Source organism: Heptranchias perlo, chromosome 3 (genome assembly GCF_035084215.1).
Source record: "Heptranchias perlo isolate sHepPer1 chromosome 3, sHepPer1.hap1, whole genome shotgun sequence".
Classification (NCBI taxonomy): domain Eukaryota; kingdom Metazoa; phylum Chordata; class Chondrichthyes; order Hexanchiformes; family Hexanchidae; genus Heptranchias; species Heptranchias perlo.
The window spans coordinates 86,460,445-86,479,779 of record NC_090327.1 but is presented as its reverse complement, the minus strand read 5'-3'; the positions used below and the strand labels follow the sequence as shown (position 1 = coordinate 86,479,779).

At 45.3% G+C, this 19,335-nt stretch overlaps 4 non-coding genes across 4 annotated transcripts; all 4 read right to left on the bottom strand.

The window, feature by feature from the left end:
- Nucleotides 1-115, bottom strand: LOC137320307 (U5 spliceosomal RNA). Its single transcript, XR_010962466.1, has one exon. It is a non-coding gene; the product is annotated as a U5 spliceosomal RNA (small nuclear RNA).
- Nucleotides 116-5,645: 5,530 nt separating this feature from the next.
- Nucleotides 5,646-5,760, bottom strand: LOC137320304 (U5 spliceosomal RNA). The gene has a single exon (XR_010962463.1). It is a non-coding gene; the product is annotated as a U5 spliceosomal RNA (small nuclear RNA).
- A 5,751-nt stretch (nt 5,761-11,511) lies between these two features.
- LOC137320293 (U5 spliceosomal RNA) lies at nt 11,512-11,625 on the bottom strand. Its single transcript, XR_010962454.1, has one exon. It is a non-coding gene; the product is annotated as a U5 spliceosomal RNA (small nuclear RNA).
- A 6,878-nt stretch (nt 11,626-18,503) lies between these two features.
- Nucleotides 18,504-18,617, bottom strand: LOC137320328 (U5 spliceosomal RNA). Its single transcript, XR_010962485.1, has one exon. It is a non-coding gene; the product is annotated as a U5 spliceosomal RNA (small nuclear RNA).
- Between the last annotated feature and the right edge of the window lie 718 nt (nt 18,618-19,335).

Genomic DNA, 19,335 nt, shown 5'->3' with positions numbered 1-19,335 from the left:
AGCCCCACAAAAGCAGGGCATCAAAAAATTATTGAAAAACTCCAAATGCTCCTCTCCACGGAAATCTTTAGTAAAAGGCGAAAGATTTATACGATCTGAAGAGAAAGCAGAGTAATCTCAAGATTCAGCCTCAGCTCATGGGTCCGAAGCGATGACATACCTCTTTAACATTGTACTGAGATGCTAGCACTAAGATCCAGAGAAAACATATTACCAAAGATCAACACAGCAAGTGGAAAAGTAATGACAATCTTCAATCTCCGTGAAAGCTACGGTCAAACCTGAAGTTTATTTTGCTTTTTTGCAAAGTACCATGTAGAACATTATGGGTATGTAAATGAGCTCTGAGCTTTGTGGAGGCTGTTGTTGACAGTGACGTGTGCAATTCTTACTTGGTTACAAGTTTAGTTTGTAAGTTTATATTGTCTCTGTGTTTGAACTTTCATATGAGAAATTTTAATCAGCAATTTCTGCTAGTGAACAAACTGTATTTTGGTTCATACAGAAAGCCATTGATTTAATGAGAGCAGAGACAGAGCTCAGATCCGTGCATGGAAAGGAGTCAATTGAGGGATCCACTCCAAAATCTAGTATCCATTTCATTGTGTTCAAATGTTTATACTGAAATTTATATTTGGCCATAGAAACTAGACTTGTTGATGTATCTGTGGTGTTAATTTTAACTGTTGATCCATTAAATATCTGTATTCCACTTTCATTTACGGAATTTATTTGGAAATAACCAAAAGCAAGAAATGAAGGCGCGTTTATTCTTTTGGGGTGAAATAAAGCAAACCAAAATATTAAAAATACTTCAAACGTACATGTTTCCAACATTCACAATTCACTATCTGGTCTTGGGTATAGGGGGCAAAATTTCAAAATTTCCAGATGACACAAATCTTGGAAATGTGGTAAACAGCGTGAGGATAGTAGCAGACTTCAGGAGAGAAAGGGTAGAGAGTGGTTAGACACCCAAGGGGCAATGGGAGTATAGAGCATGGTAGGAGGCTGGGAAATGGTGCGAGGTGTGATGTTTGATCAGGGTAAGAGGCCGGGAGAAGGGGAGCATAGTAACAGGCCGGAGGACAGCTCTAGGAGCTGTTGGGGGAGGGGGTAGTGTCTTTTTTATTTCAAAAAAATACATTGAAATCAATGTTGAGTCCAGCAGGTTGTAAAGTGCCTAATCGAAAGATGAGGTGCTGTTCGTTGAGCTTCATTGGAATAGTGTAAGAGGCCGATGACAGAGAGGTCAGAGTGGCAGTAGAACTGGGAATTAAAATGGCAAGCAACCGGCAGGTCAGGGTCAGTTCCTATTATAACTAAAAAAGTTCTTCGTATTGGTTTTGATATCCCTTGCGAGTTTCTTTTCATACTCTCTTTTTGTAGCCCTTACCATCTGTTTTGTGACCCTTTGTTGATCTTTGTATCTTTCCCATTCGCCAGGATCTGTGCCATTTTTTGCCTTTTTGCTTGCCCTTTCCTCATGTCTTATACACAGCAAAAGAAAAAGAAGTCCCGAAAATCAGAGGAACTGACGGCCAAAGGTGGAACCAGCAGCAACAGGTGCTTAGAGCCACCAACGGACGACAGTGGCTGCTCCTCAGCTGACGAAAAGGGAAAAGGGGAGAGTCCCACCTACCCTCAAAGGAATAGGCAAAACACAACTGTAACCAGTGACACAGACAGCAGGCTCCAGCTCCAGGAATTTGGCAGCTCCAGGGCATCAGGAGCAGCAATGAGCCCAGCACACCCCAACTCCAGGACGCCGGGAGAAGCGACATGGAGAGCGAAGTCCCCCAACTCCGGGCAACAGGGAGAAGCGACATGGAGAACAATGTCCCCCATCTCTGGGCAATCGGGAGCAGCACAACAGTCGCGGAGAACGAACCACCGGCAAAGGCCGAGGAACCGAACCTGGTCATGGATCTCACAGACGCACCACCCCACGAGACCCCGTCGACAACCCCCGAGTGCGGACACTCCTCCAATGGAGGACAGGCCTCATTCCTCAGCCCTAGGACTGTCCAGAAATTCGTGCACACCACACAAATGCGGAATCAGGACCAATGGATGGAAATGGAGAGTAATGTAGAACCCAGACTAATGTAATTATAGGACCTTAATGTTTGTCCTTTTAGTATTTTTAAAATGGCTTTAAAATTTGCATCCATAAACATGCATTGTGTTAAATCGACTACGCAATGCACTGCGACCCTGAACTACCTGTCCAGGGTCAAGAGGGACCTGCTGTTCTTGCAGGAATGTGGAATCCCGCACCTCAGCAACTATCGGCAGTGGTCATGCATGTGGACCCCAAGCGTGGATCCGATCGGGCAGTTCCCCAACCAGACAGTCGATGCCATTTGGCAGAACGTCTCGTCACCAGAACTGACCAACAGGCAACAGTAGCTTGGGTGGTGGTGAGAAGGGCCCTCCCAGTGTGGTCTTTCCAAAACAAACGGAATCACAGCGCCACCGCGAGCCGCCCTCGAGGCTGCGGCAGGGTCGAGAGCGTCATCCACGTCTTCATGGATTGCCCCTTCGTGCTGAAGGTGTGGAGTGAGATGCATTGGTATCTGTCCCGGTTCATCCCAAACAGCTCGGTAACACACGACGCTGCGTTCTACGGGCTGTTCCCCGAAACACATACAGAGACAGATATCAACTGCTGCTGGAAGACCATCAACTCCGTGAAGGAGACCCTTTGGTCCACCCGAAACCTGTTGGTCTTCCAGCTGAAGGAGCTGCCCAAGAACAAGTGTTGCCGATTGGCACACTCCAAGGTCCAGGAGTACATGCTGCGGGATGCACTGAAGCATGGTGAGGCCTACACAAAGGCTGTATGGGGAAAGGCCACCGTGTAAGGCCACCCCACCTTGTATTGTACAGAATGTATTATAAGATATGTACTCTGTTTTGAATTGTAATGATGGGATCGGAGGTTGTATGATCCATATTGTATTATTTTGAATTGTAATTGCGCATTTACATTGAACGGTGTGTATCCTTAAATTTCATGAAATAAGGTATATTTTGAAATTTAAAAAAGAATTTAATGTGATGCAAAACCCCAGTTTATACCCTTAAGGGGCAAGAGCTCTACTTGCCAAAAAAACAGGCATGGACGATAAAAGAGTTAAGGGACAACATAAAACTAAAAGAAAAAGCATACAAAAATGAAAAAAAAAGCACAGATCCTGGTGACTGGGAGAGATACAAAGAACATCAAAGGGTGACAAAACAGACAGTAAAAGCTACAAAAAGGGAGAATGAAAAGAAACTTGCAAAGGATATCAAAATCAACACAAAGAATTTTTACAATTATATTCGGAAAAAGAGGGTGGTCAATAGCAATGTGGGCCCCTCAAAAACTGATAATGGTGATATTGTAAATGAAAATAAGGAAATGGTGGACATGTTAAGTAATTATTTTGCGTCAGTATTTACAGTAAGGAAGAGGATAGCATGCCACACACCCCAAGGAAACTAATTTTTAAACAGGGATGGGGACTCACCATAATTAACATAAGCAAATTGACAGGAATGAAGAAAATAATGACACTAAAAAGTGACAAATCCCAAGGACCAGGTGCTTTCCATCCCAGCATTTTAAAGGAAGTAGGTGAGAACATTGCAGATGCCCGAACTATAATCTTCCAAAGTCCTCTTGATTCAGGTACTGTTCCTTTAGATTGGAAAATTGCATGTTACTCCTCTATTTAAGAAAGGTGAGAGAGGGAAACCAAGGAATTATGGACCAGTTAGCCTAACATCTGTTGTCGGGAAATTACTAGAGTCTATAATTAAGGATAGAGTGACTTAACAACTTGAAAAATTTCAGCTGATCAGACAGAGCCAGCATGGATTTGTGAAGGGTGGGTCATGCCTGACGAACCTGATTGAATTTTTTGAAGAGGTGACTAAAGTAGTGGACAGGGGAATGTCTATGGATGTTGTTTATGTGGACTTCCAGAAGGCATTCGATAAAGTCCCTCATAAGAGACTGTTAGCTGAAGTTGAAGCTCGTTGAATTGAGGATAAATTGTTGATCCGATTTGGAAATTTGTTGAGGGGCAGGAAACAGAGAGTAGGGAAAATTGCAGGTACTCAAATTGGCAGGATGTGACTGGTGTTGTCCCACAGTGATCTGTGTTGGGACCTCAACTATGCACTGTATTTATCAATGACTTAGATGACGGGATAGAGACAGCACTTAAAGCCAGCCACTTAAAGCCAGCAGACCGATACTTAAAAGGGCATTTTACCTCATTGAGATACTTGAGGTACTTAATAGATCATGTATTACAACATTAAAATGAATTTAACCTTACCTGTTCGGGTTTCGCATCACTTCCGAATCACGTGAGCTGAAAGCAGGAGAGAAGGGCTGGATCCATGAGGTGAGTGCCTTTATTGCACTGTTTGTGGGCCCGGAGGAGCAGGAATGCTTCATCCAAGCCCAACAAGCTCACCCGGAACCCCGTGATCAAACGAGCCCCCCTCTCCCCGATACTGGACAACCCCCACGCCCCACCCCCGCACCATTGTGGACCCCCACCTAACTCAGACTCTTCACCCAACCTCCAGCGACCTCAGGTCTCCAAGTCCCAGCCCCCCAATCTCCTCCCCGGCCCCCTGATCTCCTACCTGACCCCCCAAGTGTTCTTCCCGGCCCCCGGGATTTTTCACGGCCCCCCCGCATGATCTGTGTTCCAACCTTCTGATCTTCATCCTGACTCCCCAATCTTCTTCCCGGCCCCCGACCTTCTTCCCAGCCCCCGACCTTCCTCCTTGGCCCCACCGATATTCTTCCTGGCCCCCAACCTTCTTACCTGGCCCCACCAACCTTCCTCCCGGCCCCTCAACCTTCTTCCACGGCCCCCCGATTTTCCTCCCGTCCCTCCGATCTTCATTCACAATGAGTGAAATACAGGCACTTTTAAAACAAAAAATATCTTAAGAAACAATAAATTCAACCACAACAACAACTTACATTTATATAGTGCCTTTAACTTAGTAAAACGTCACTATGTGCTTCGCAGGAGCGTCAACAGACAATAATAGCCACCAAGTCAAAGAAGGAGACATTCGGACAAGTGACCAAAAGCTTGTTCAAAGAGGTAAGTTTAAAGGAGCGCCTTAAAAGAGGAGAGAGTTGAAGAGGTTTATGGAGAGAATTCCAGAGCGCAAAAGGCCAGAGTTGGAGCAACGCAGAGATCCCGGAGGATTGTATATTTGGAGGAAGTTATAGTGATAGGGAGGGGGCGAGACCATGGAACACGAGGATGAGAATTTAATGTCATCTTCAAACTCCACCTCAGCATCACCACACTCTACTTTTATAACTCCTCCAGCCTCACATCTCATCCTGCACTGTGACTCCAATCTCTGTGCATCACCCCTCTCCCTCTGCCCCACCACTGGAAATGAGCCCTACTAAAGTCAGTTTTACAGCACAGAGACCACCACCCAGCCCATCTAGGCCAGTTATTTGAAACACGGAACACCTAATCCCCAAAATTTAAATATTTAACAGGTTACCTTTTCAGAGAGTATCCAATACCCAAGCACTTGGCAGCCTAACTAATGAACCTAAAGACACATCTACAACTAAAGATAAATCTTTCTTTCAGCAATAAATCAGCCCCACAAAAGCAGGGCATCAAAAAATTATTTAAAAACTCCAAATGCTCCTCTCCACGGAAATCTTTAGTAAAAGGCGAAAGATTTATACGATCTGAAGAGAAAGCAGAGTAATCTAAAGACTCAACCTCAGCTCCTTGCTCCTAAGTGATGACATACCTCTTTAACACTGTACTGAGATGCTAACACTAAGATCCAGAGAAAACATATTACCACAGATCAACACAGCAAGTGGAAAAGTAATGACAATCTTCAATCTCCGTGAAAGCTACGGTCAAACCTGAAGTTTATTTTGCTTTTTTGCAAAGTACCATGTAGAACATTATGGGTATGTAAATGAGCTCTGAGCTTTGTGGAGGCTGGGTTTGCAGTGACGTGTGCAATTCTTACTTGGATGGAACTTCACTTCATATGTTCATACTGTCTCTGTGTTTGAACTTTCATATGAGAAATTTTAATCAGCAATTTCTGCTAGTGAACACAGTGTATTTTGGTTCATACAGGAAGCCATTGATTTAATGAGAGCAGAGACAGAGCTCAGAGCCGTGCATGGAAAGGAGTCAATTGAGGGATCCACTCCAAAATCTAGTATCCATTTCATTGTGTTCAAATGTTTATACTGAAATTTATATTTGGCCATAGAAACTAGACTTGTTGATGTATCTGTGGTGTTAATTTTAACTGTTGATCCATTCAATATCTGTATTCCACTTTCATTTACGGAATTTATTTGGAAATAACCAAAAGCAAGAAATGAAGGCGCCATTTATTCTTTTGGGGTGAAATAAAGCAAACCAAAATATAAAAAATACTTCAAACGTACATGTTTACAACATTCACAATTCACTATCTGGGCTTGGGTATAGTGGGCAAAATTGCAAAATTTCCAGATGACACAAATCTTGGAACTGTAGTAAACAGTGTGAGGATAGAAGCAGACTTCAGGAGAGAAAGGGTAGAGAGTGGTTAGACACCCAAGGGGCAATGGGAGTATAGAGCATGGTAGGAGGCTGGGAAATGGTGTGAGGTGTGATGTTTGATCAGGGTAAGAGGCCGGGAGAAGGGGAGCATAGTAACAGGCCGGAGGAGAGCTCGAGGAGCTGGTGGGGGAGGGGGGTAGTGTCTTTTTTATTTCAAAAAAATACATTGAAATCAATGTTGAGTCCAGCAGGTTGTAAAGAGCCTAATCGAAAGATGAGGTGCTGTTCGTTGAGCTTCATTGGAATAGTGTAAGAGGCCGATGACAGAGAGGTCAGAGTGGCAGTAGGACAGGGAATTAAAATGGCAAGCAACCGGCAGGTCAGGGTCACGCTTGTGGACTGAGGGAAGGTGTTCAGCAAAGCAATCACCCAATATGGGTCTGGTCTTCCCAATGTAGTGGAGACCACATCGTGAGCAGTGAATACAGGATGCTAAAGTGAAAGTACCTGCCCAAACCGCAGACACAGCTATGCACAGGCAGCGAGAGGCGAGGTGATAAAGGAGAAGAGAGCAGCAGTTGTGGCTGCCCCAAAGGAGGCCAGATCCCTCCCCACTGCCGTGGACCCCGTGAAGGAGCCAAAGACAAGGAGGAGGACAAAGAACAGGAAGTGAGCGTCGAGGAAACCAACCAAATCCCGACACTCAGCCCCGAGACTCTCCCTGAGCACCAGAGCCGATGGAAAGTGAGCCAGCGGCAGAAGAAGGTTGGACGGCACAGCAAAAGAAAAAGAAGTCCCGAAAATCAGAGGAACTGACGGCCAAAGGTGGAACCAGCAGCAACAGGTGCTTAGAGCCACCAACAGACGACAGTGGCTGCTCCTCAGCTGACGAAAAAGGAAAAGGGGAGAGTCCCACCTACCCTCAAAGGAATAGGCAAAACACAACTGTAACCAGTGACACAGACAGCAGGCTCCAGCTCCAGGAATTTGGCAGCTCCAGGGTACCAGGGGCAGCAAAATAGTCCAGCACACCGCAACTCCAGGACGCTGGGAGAAGCGACATGGAGAGCGAAGTCCCCCAACTCCGGGCAACAGGGCGAAGTGACATGGAGAACAATGTCCCCCATCTCTGGGCAACCGGGAGCAGCACAACAGTCGCAGAGAACGAACCACCGGCAAAGGCCGAGGAACCGAACCTGGTCATGGATCTCACAGACGCACCACCCCACGAGACCCCGTCGACAACCCCCAGCGGGACACTCCTCCAACGGAGGACAGACCTCATTCCTCAGCCCTTGGACTGTCCAGAAGCTCGTGCACACCACACAAATGCAGAATCAGGACCAATGGATGGAAATGGAGAGTAATGTAGAACCCGGACTAATGTAATTATAGGACCTTAATGTTTGTCCTTTTAGTATTTTTAAAATGGCTTTAAAATTTGTATCCATAAACATGCATTGTGTTAAATCGACTACGCAATGCGCTGCGACCCTGAACTACCTGTCCAGGGTCAAGAGGGACCTGCTGTTCTTGCAGGAATGTGGAATCCCGCACCTCAGCAACTATCGGCAGTGGTCATGCATGTGGACCCCAAGCGTGGATCCGATCGGGCAGTTCCCCAACCAGACAGTCGATGCCATTTGGCAGAACGTCTCGTCGCCAGAACTGGCCAGCAGGCACCAGTAGCTTGGGTGGTGGTGAGAAGGGCCCTCCCAGTGTGGTCTTTCCAAAACAAACGGAATCACAGCGCCACCGCGAGCCGCCCTCGAGGCTGCGGCAGGGTCGAGAGCGTCATCCACGTCTTCATGGATTGCCCCTTCGTGCAGAAGGTGTGGAGTGAGATGCATTGGTATCTGTCCCGGTTCATCCCAAACAGCTCGGTAACACAAGACGCTGCGTTCTACGGGCTGTTCCCCGAAACACATACAGAGACAGATATCAACTGCTGCTGGAAGACCATCAACTCCGTGAAGGAGACCCTTTGGTCCACCCGAAACCTGTTGGTCTTCCAGCTGAAGGAGCTGCCCAAGAACAAGTGTTGCCGATTGGCACACTCCAAGGTCCAGGAGTACATGCTGCGGGACGCACTGAAGCATGGTGAGGCCTACACAAAGGCTGTATGGGGAAAGGCCACCGTGTAAGGCCACCCCACCTTGTATTGTACAGAATGTATTATAAGATATGTACTCTGTTTTGAATTGTAATGATGGGATCGGAGGTTGTATGATCCATATTGTATTATTTTGAATTGTAATTGCGCATTTACATTGAACGGTGTGTATCCTTAAATTTCATGAAATAAGGTATATTTTGAAATTTAAAAAAAGAATTTAATGTGATACAAAACCCCAGTTTATACCCTTAAGGGGCAAGAGCTCTACTTGCAAAAAAAAACAGGCATGGACGATAAAAGAGTTAAGGGACAACATAAAACTAAAAGAAAAAGCATACAAAAATGAAAAAAAAAGCACAGATCCTGGTGACTGGGAGAGATACAAAGAACATCAAAGGGTGACAAAACGGACAGTAAGAGCTACAAAAAGGGAGAATGAAAAGAAACTTGCAAGGGATATCAAAATCAACACAAAGAATTTTTACAATTCTATTCGGAAAAAGAGGGTGGTCAAGAGCAATGTGGGCCCCTCAAAAACTGATAATGGTGATATTGTAAATGAAAATAAGGAAATGGTGGACATGTTAAGTAATTATTTTGCGTCAGTATTTACAATAGAGGAAGAGGATAGCATGCCACATACCCCAAGGAAACTAATTTTTAAACAGGGATGGGGACTCACCATAATTAACGTAAGCAAATTGACAGGAATGAAGAAAATAATGACACTAAAGAGTGACAAATCCCAAGGACCAGGTGCTTTCCATCCCAGGATTGTAAAGGAAGTAGGTGAGAACATTGCAGATGCCCGAACTATAATCTTCCAAAGTCCTCTTGATTCAGGTACTGTTCCTTTAGATTGGAAAATTGCATGTTACTCCTCTATTGAAGAAAGGTGAGAGAGGGAAACCAAGGAATTATGGACCAGTTAGCCTAACATCTGTTGTCGGGAAATTACAAGAGTCTATAATTAAGGATAGAGTGACATAACAACTTGAAAAATTTCAGCTGATCAGACAGAGCCAGCATGGATTTGTGAAGGGTGGGTCATGCCTGACGAACCTGATTGAATTTTTTGAAGAGGTGACTAAAGTAGTGGACAGGGGAATGTCTATGGATGTTGTTTATGTGGACTTCCAGAAGGCATTCGATAAAGTCCCTCATAAGAGACTGTTAGCTGAAGTTGAAGCTCGTTGAATTGAGGATAAATTGTTGACCCGATTAGGAAATTTGTTGAGGGGCAGGAAACAGAGAGTTGGGAAAATTGGCAGGTACTCAAATTGGCAGGATGTGACTAGTGTTGTCCCACTGGGATCTGTGTTGGGACCTCAACTATGCACTGTATTTATTAATGACTTAGATGATGGGATAGAGCCAGCACTTAAAGCCAGCCACTTAAAGCCAGCAGACCGATACTTAAAAGGGCATTTTACCTCATTGAGATACTTGAGGTACTTAATAGATCATGTATTACAACATTAAAATGAATTTAACGTTACCTGTTCGGGTTTCTCATCACTTCCGAATCACACGTAAGCTGAAAGCAGGAGAGAAGGGCCGGATCCATGAGGTGAGTGCCTTTATTGCACTGTTTGTGGGCCCGGAGGAGCAGGAATGCTTCATCCAAGCCCAACAAGCTCACCTGGAACCCCGTGATCAAACGAGCCCCCCTCTCCCCGATACTAGACAACCCCCACGCCCCACCCCCGCACCATTGTGGAACCCCACCGACCTCAGACTCTTCACCCAACCTCCAGCGGCCTCAGGTCTCCAAGTCCCAGCCCCCCAATCTCCTCCCCGGCCCCCTGACCTCCTACCTGACCGCCCAAATGTTCTTCCCGGCCTCCGGGATTTTACCCAGCCCCCCGTATGATCTCTTTTCCAACCTTCCGATCTTCATCCTGACTCCCCAATCTTCTTTCCAGCCCCCAACCTTCTTCCCGGCCCCCCGACCTTCTTCCCGACCCACGACCTTCCTCCTTGGCCCCATCGATATTCTTCCTGGCCCCCCAACCTTCTTCCACGGCCCCCCCGATTTTCCTCCCGTCCCTCCGATCTTCATTCACAATGAGTGAAATACAGGCACTTTTAAAACAAATAATATCTTAACAAACAATAAATTCAACCACAACAACAACTTACATTTATATAGTGCCTTTAACTTAGGAAAACGTCTCTATGTGCTTCGCAGGAGCGTAAACAGACAATAATAGACACCAAGTCAAAGAAGGAGACAATTGGACAAGTGACCAAAAGCTTGGTCAAAGAGGTAAGTTTAAAGGAGCGCCTTAAAAGAGGAGAGAGTTGAAGTGGTTTATGGAGAGAATTCCAGAGCGCAAAAGGCCAGAGTTGGAGCAACGCAGAGTTCCCGGAGGATTGTATATTTGGAGGAAGTTATGGTGATAGGGAGTGGGCGAGACCATGGAACACGAGGATGAGAATTTAATGTCATCTTCAAACTCCACCTCAGCATCACCACACTCGACTTTTATAACTCCTCCAGCCTCACATCTCATCCTGCACTGTGACTCCAACCTTTGTGAATCACCCCTCTCCCTCTGCCCCACCATTCGTGCATCAGCCCTACTAAAATCAGTTTTACAGCACAGGAGGCCACCACCCAGCCCATCTACGCCAATTATTTGAGACACGCACGACTTAGTCCCAAAAATGTAAATATATAACATATTGCACTTCCAGAATTTATCCAAAACCCAAGCACTTGCCAGCCTGAGTAATGAACCTTTGGCCACCTCATCACAATAACAATCAGGGCACACCTGCTACATATTCACAACTAAAGATAAATCTTTCTTTTAGCAATAACTCAGCCCTACAAAAGCAAGGCATCAAAAAATTATTTAAAACTCCAAACACTCCTCTCCACGGAAATCTTTAGCAAAAGGCGAAAGATTTATACGATCTGAAGAGAAAACAGAGTAATGTAAGGACTCAACCTCAGCTCATTGCTCCTAAGCGATGACATACCTCTTTAACATTGTACTAAGACGCTAGAACTAAGATCCAGAGAAAACATATTACCACAGATCAACACAGCAAGTGGAAATGTAATGACAATCTTCAATCTCCGTGAAAGCTACAGTCAAACCTGAAGTTTATTTTGCCTTTTTGCAAAGTACTATGTAGAACATTATGGGTATGTAAATGAGCTCTGAGCTTTGTGGAGGCTGGGTTTACAGTGACGTGTACAATAAAAGGTGTCGCTGTGGGAACCCGTATGGGTCCTAGCTATGCCTGCCTTTTTGTGGGATATGTGGAACATTCCTTGTTCCAGTCCTGCTCAGGTCCCCTCCCTCACCTCTTTTTCCGATACATTGATGACTGTATCGGAGCAGCTTCATGCTTTTACCCCGAACTGGAAAATTTCATCAACTATGCTTCCAATTTCCACCCTTCCCTCGCCTTCACATGGTCCATCTCTGACTCTTCCCTTGCCTTCCTCAACTTCCTTATCTCCATTTCTGGGGTTAGACTGTCAACCAATATCTATTATAAGCCCACCGACTCCCACAGCTACCTTCATTACACTTCCTCCCAACCCGCTTCCTGTAAGGATTATATTCCCATCTCCAAGCTTCTCTGTCTCTGTCACATCTGTTCTGACGATGCCACCTTCCACACCAGTGCTTCCGATACATCTTCCTTTTTCCTCAACTGAGGAATCCCCTCCACTGTAGTTGACAGGGTCCTCGACCGTGTCCGTCCTATTCCCCGCACTTCGGCCCTCACCCCTTCCCCTCCCTCCCAGACCATGATAGGGACCAATTATACTCACCTTCCTCCCCACCAGCCTCCACGTTCAACATATCATCCTCCACCATTTCCGTCATTTCCAGCGCGATCCCACCATCAAACATTTCTTCCCCTTCCCTCTCCTTTCAGCAATCCAAAGGGATTGCTCCCTGCGCGACACCCTGGTCCACTCTTCCAACACCCGCTCTCCTCCCCATGGCACCTTCCCGTGCCAGCGCAGGAGATGCAACACCTGCCTTTCACCTCTTCCATTCCCACCGCCCAGGGCCCCAAACACTCCTTCCAGGTGAAACAGCGATTTACTTGTCCTTCTTTCAATTCAGGAAACTGTATTCGCTGCTCACACTGCAGTCTCACCTGGAGTACTGCGTACAGTTCTGGTGCCCTTATTTAAGGAAGGACATACTTACACTGGAGGCAGTTCAGAGAAGGTTCACTAGGTTGATTCCGGGTATGGAAGGGTTGTCTTATGAGGAAAGATTGTACAGGTTGGGTCTATACTCATTGGAGTTTAGAAGAATGAGAGGAGATCTTGTTGAAACATACAAGATTCTGAGGGGACTCGATAGGGTAGATGCTGAGAGGATGTTACCCCTCATGGGGGAATCTAAAACGAGGGGGCATAGTCTCAGAATAAGGAGTCGCCCATTTAAGACGGAAATGAGGAGGAATTTCTTCTCCCAGAGGGTCATGAATCTTTGGAATTCTTACCCAAAAAGCTGTGGAGGCTGAGTCATTGAATACATTAAAGGCTGAGTTAGACAAATTTTTGATCAGCAAGGGATATGGGGAAAGGGCGGGAAAGTGGAGTTGAGGTAATAATCAGATCAGCCATGATCTCATTAAATGGCGGAGCAGGCTCGAGGGGTTGAATGGCCTACTCCTGCTCCAATCTCTTATGGTCTTATGGTCTTATAGTCTCTTCCACATTGAGGAGACCAAACCCAGACTGGGTGATCGCTTTGCTAAACACCTCCGCTCAGTCTGCAAGTGTGACCCTGACCTGCTGGTCGCTTGCCATTTTAATTCCCCGTCCCACTCCCACTCTGACCTCTCTGTCCTCTGCCTCTTACACTGTTCCATTGAAGCTCAACCTAAGCTCGAGGAACAGCACCTCATCTTTCGTTTAGGCACTTTACAACCTTCTGGACTCAACACTGATTTCAATAATTTCAGACCATAACCACTGCTCCCATTTTTTTGGACAGCAAGTGCTGGTCATGGTTCTGATGTTTCCATTTACAGCTCCTCGAGACCCATCTTTGTTTCTTTACTTGTCCCATTACCACCCTCCTTGTCTTGCATCATCATCCCTTTGTCATTTAATCACTCCTGCCCTCCACCTTATCAGAGACCTTCCCTTTTGTTCTTTCCTCCTCTCCCACCCCGCTCCCCCCCACTTTCCCTGGCTCTGTACTTGCTTAAAAACTGTTTAATCTTCAGCTTCTTCCAGTTCTGACGAAGGGTCATTGTCCTGAAACGTTAACTCCCTTTCTTTCTCCACAGATGCACCCTGACTTGTTGAATATTTCCAGCATTTTCTGTTTTTATTTATGTACAATTCTTACTTGGGTACAAGTTTACGTCGTATGCTTATTCTCTGTATGTGCTCCCCGGCACCCTGATCTCTTCTCCAGGTCCCCGACTCGAACAAAACCCTTCATAATTTTGAACACCTCTATTAAATCCCCTCTTAACCTTCTCTGTTCTCTCAACACGACTGAAGTTCCTTATTCCTGGTACTATTCTAGTAAATCAATGCTCCCTCTCCAAGGCCTTGACATCCCTCCGAAACTGTGGTGCCCACAATTGGATACAATAATCCAGCTGAGGCCTAACCAGTTATTTATAAAGGTTTAGCATAACTTCTTTGTCTCTATTTATAAAGCCCAGGATCCCGTATGCTTCTACAACAACTTTATCAACTTTTCCTGCCACCTTCAAAGATTTGTGTATTTGAAGCCACAGATCTCTCTGTTCCTGCACCCGCTTTAAAATTGTACATTTACTTTATATTACCTCTTCCCATTCTTCCTTCCAAAATGCATCACTTCACACTTCTCTGCGTTCAATTTCATATCCCATGTGTCTTCCCATTTCACCAGTCTGTTTATGTCCTCCTGCAGTCTGCAGCTATCCTCCTCACTGTTTACTACATTTCCAAGTTTACATGAGGTTTCCGCCCCTGCAACAGCACTGAAATGGCCCTTATCAAAGTCACATATGACATCCCATGTGGCTGTAACTGTAGTAAACTATCCCACCTCATCTTTCTCGAACTGTCTGCAGCCTTTGACACGGTTGACCACACCATCCTCCTCCAACGCCTCTCCTCCATCGGCCATCTGGGTTCAACTGCCCTTGCCTGATTCCATTCCTATCTATCCAGTCATTGCCAGAGAATCACCTGCTATGGCTTCTCCTCACACTCGCACACCGTTACCTCTGGAGTCCCCCAAGGATCTATCCTTGACCCCCTCCTATTTCTCATCTACATGCTGCCTCGCAGCAACATCATCCGAAAACATGTCTGGTTCCACATGTACGTTGACAACAACCAGCTCTACCACACCACCACCTCGCTCTACGCCCCCCCACTGCCTTTGAATTGTCACGTTGCTTGTCCAACATCCAGATGAGCAAAAATTTCCTCCAACTAAATGGAATCATAGAATCATAGAAAATTTACGCATAGAAGGAGGCCATTCAGCCCATCGTGCCCGCACCGGATGAGGAACGAGCCACCCAGCCTAATCCCACTTTCCCACATTTGGTCCGTAGCCCTGCAGGTCACAGCTCTTCAGGTGCACATCCAGGTATTTTTTAAATGAGTTGAGGGTTTCTGCCTCTACCACCCTCTCAGGCAGTGAGTTCCAAACTCCCACCACCCTCCGGGTGAAAATTTGTTTCCTCATTTCTGCTCTAATCCTTCTACCAATCATTTTAAATCGATGCCCCCTGGTTATTGACCCCTCCCGTAAGGGAAATAGGTCCTTCCTAGCCACTTTATCTAGGCCTCTCATAATTTTGTATACCTCAATCAAATCACCCCTCAGCCTCCTCTGTTCCAAGGAAAACAATCCCAGCCTATCCAATCTGTCATCATAGCTAAAATTCTCCAGTCCTGGCAACATCCTCGTAAATCTCCTCTGCACCCTCTGTCGTACAATTACATCCTTCCTGTAATGTGGTAACCAGAACTGTGCGCAGTACTCAAGCTGTGGCCTAACTAATGTTTTATACAGTTCCAGCATAACATCCCTGCTTTTATAATCTATGCCTCAGCTAATAAAGGAAAGCATTCCATATGCCTTCTTAACACCTTATCTACCTGTCCCGCTACCTTCAGGGATCTGTGGACATGCACTCCAAGGTCCCTCACTTCGTCTACACCTGTCAGTATCCTCCCAATTATTGTGTAATCCCTTGCCTTGTTTGCTCTCCCCAAATGCTTGACCTCACACTTCTCCAGGTTGAACTCCATTTGCCACTTTTCTGCCCATCTGACCAGTCCATTGATATCTTCCTGCAGTCTACAGCTTTCCTCCTCACTATCAACCACACGGCCTATCTTTATGTCATCCGCAAATTTCTTAATCATGACCCCTACGTTTAAGTCCAAATTGTTACCATATACCACAAAAAGCAAAGCAACTAGTATTGAGCCTAAATATTAGCAAGACCGAAGCCATTGTCTTCGGTTCCCGCCACAAACTCCGTTCCCTAGCCATCAACTCTGTCCCTCTCCCTGGCCACAGTTTCAGGCTGAATCAGACCGTTCGCAACCTTCATGTTCTATTTGACTCTTAGATGAGCTTCCAACCCCCTATCCGCTCCATCGCCAAGACCGCCTACTTCCACCTACGTAACATCGCCCGTCTCCTCCGCTACCTCACCGCATTCGCTGCTGAAACCCTCATGCATGCGTTTGTTACCTCTGGACTTGACTATTCCAATGTTCTCCTGGCCGGCCTCCCATATTCCACCCTCCGTAAACTGGAGCTCATTCAAAACTCTGCTGCCTGTATCGTAACTCGCACCAAGTCCCCTTCACCCATCACCCCTGTGCTCGCTGACCTAAAATGGCTCCCAGTCCGGCAAGGCCTCGATTTTAAAATTCTCATTCTTCTTTTCAAATCCTTCCTTGCCCTCGTCCCTCCTTATCTCTGTAACCTCCTCCAATCCTTTGACTTTCCAAGACCTTTGCGCTCCTCCATCTCTAGCCGCTTGCACATCCCCAATTTTAATCGCTCCACCATTGGTGACCATGCCTTCAGCTGCCTAGACCTCTCCGCCTCTTTCTCCTCCTTTAATACACTCCTTAAAACCTACCTCTTTGACCAAGCTTTGTCTTAACATCCCCTTATGTGACTCAGTATCAAATTTTGTTTGATAACGCTCCTGTGAAGGGCCTTGGGACAACAACTTACATTTTTATAGCACCTTTAACATAGTAAAACGTCCCTATGGGCTTACAGGAGTGTAAACAGACAAAAATCAACACCAAGTCAATGAAGGAGACATTAGGACAAGTGACCAAAAGCTTATTCAAAGCGATAGGTTCTAAGGAACGCCATAAAGGAGAAGGGAGGTGGAGAGCTTTATGGAGGAAATTCCAGAATTTACGGCCTAGATGGCTGAGGCATGGCCAGCAATGGTGGGTGCAGAAAGTGATGAATGCAAAAAGGCCAGAGTTGGAGCAGAGCAGAGTTCTTGGAGGGTTTTATGGCTGGAGGAAGTTATGGTGATAGGGAGGGGGGCAATGTATGGAGTGATTCAAAGATGAGGATGAGAATTTAATGTCATCTTCAAAATCCACCTCAGCCTCACCACCTTTTACAACTCCTCCAGCCTCACATCTCATCCTGCACAATGACTCCAATCTCTGTGCATCACCCCCCTCCCTCTGCCCCACCAATAGTACATGAGCCCTACTAAAGTCAGTTTTACAGCACAGGAGGCTGCCACCCAGCCCATCTGTGCCAGTTATTTCAAACACGTACTGCCTTATCCTAAAAATGTAAATATTTCACACATTGCACTTCCATAATTTATCCAAAATCCAAGCACTTGCTGCCTGACTAATACACATGATGTGGAGATGCCGGTGTTGGACTGGGGTGTACAAATGTAAGGAATCTTACAACACCAGGTTATAGTCCAACAGTTTTATTTGAAAATCACAAGCTTTCGGAGGCTTTCTCCTTCGTCAGGTGAGTGTCGGGTTCCTTGAAAATTACTGCATATATAGTCACAGAACAATGCCTTGTGATTTCAGATAATCTTTCCAACTGCCCGTTATCAAGGCCATCAAATGAATTGAATAGTGTTCAGACAGAGAAACATTAGATACCAGACTACTGAATATACAAACGGCCAGAACCAAAGACAGAGAGGGAGAGAGAGAGAGAAACATCCGAAAGGAAGAGAAAGAGAGAGAATGACCAGTTGTATTAAAAACAGATAACTTTTTTTTTCCGCTGGGGGGGTTACGTGTAGCGCGACATGAACCTAAGATCCCCGTTGAGGCCGTCCTCATGGGTGCGGAACTTGGCGATCAATTTCTGCTTGACGATTTTGCGCGTAACCCCACCAGCGGAAAAAAAGTTATCTGTTTTTAATACAACTGGTCATTCTCTCTCTTTCTCTTCCTTTCGGATGTTTCTCTCTCTCCCTCTCTGTCTTTGGTTCTGGCTGTTTGTATATTCAGTAGTCTGGTATCTAATGTTTCTCTGTCTGAACACTATTCAATTCATTTGATGGCCTTGATAACGGGCAGTTGGAAAGATTATCTGTAATCACCGGGCATTGTTCTGTGACTATCTATGCAGCAATTTTCAAGGAACCCGACACTCACCTGATGAAGGAGAAAGCCTCCGAAAGCTTGTGATTTTCAAAAAAAACTGTTGGACTATAACCTGGTGTTGTAAGATTCCTTACATGACTAATATACATAAGGCCACCTCATCACAACAAATACAATTCTACCAAGACACACCTATGCCATATACACAACTAAAGATAAATCTTTCTTTCAGTAATAAATGAGCCCCACAAAAGCAGGGCATCAAAAAATTAGTTAGAACTCCAAATGCTCCTCTCCACGGAAATCTTTAGTAAAAGGCGAAAGATTTATACGATCTGAAGAGAAACCAGAGTGATGTAAAGATGTAACCACAGCCAATTGCTCCTAAGCGATGACATACCTCTTTAACATTGTACTGAGATGCTAGACCTACCATCCAGAGAAAACATATTATCACAGAGCAACACAGCAAGTGGAAAAGTAACGACAATCTTCAATCTCCGTGAAAATTACAGTCAAACCTGAAGCTTGCTTTGAAAGTACCATGTCGAACATTATGGGTATGTAAATGAGCTCTGAGCTTTGTGGAGGCTGGGTTCACAGTGACGTGTGCAATTCTCACTTGGGGACAAGTTTAGTTTATATGTTTATTCTCTCTCTGTGTTTGAACTTTCAGATGAGAAATTTTAATCAGCAGTTTCCGTTAGTGAACAAACCGTATTTTAGTTCATACAAGAAGCCACTGACACAATGAGAGCAGAGACAGAGCTCAGAGCCGTGTATGGAAAGGAGGCAACTGAGGGATTCACTCCAAAATCTAGCATCCATTTCACTGCTCTCAAATTTTTAAATTTAAATGTATATTTGACATAGAAACTAGACTTGTTGATGTATATGTGGTGTTAATTTTAACTGTTGATCCATTCAACATCTGTATTCCACTTTCATTTACGGAATATATTTGAAAACGACAAAAAGCAAGAAATGAAGGCGTGTTTATTCTTTTGGGGTGAAATAAAGCAAACCAAAATATTAAAAATACTTCAAACGTACATGTTTACAACATTCACAAT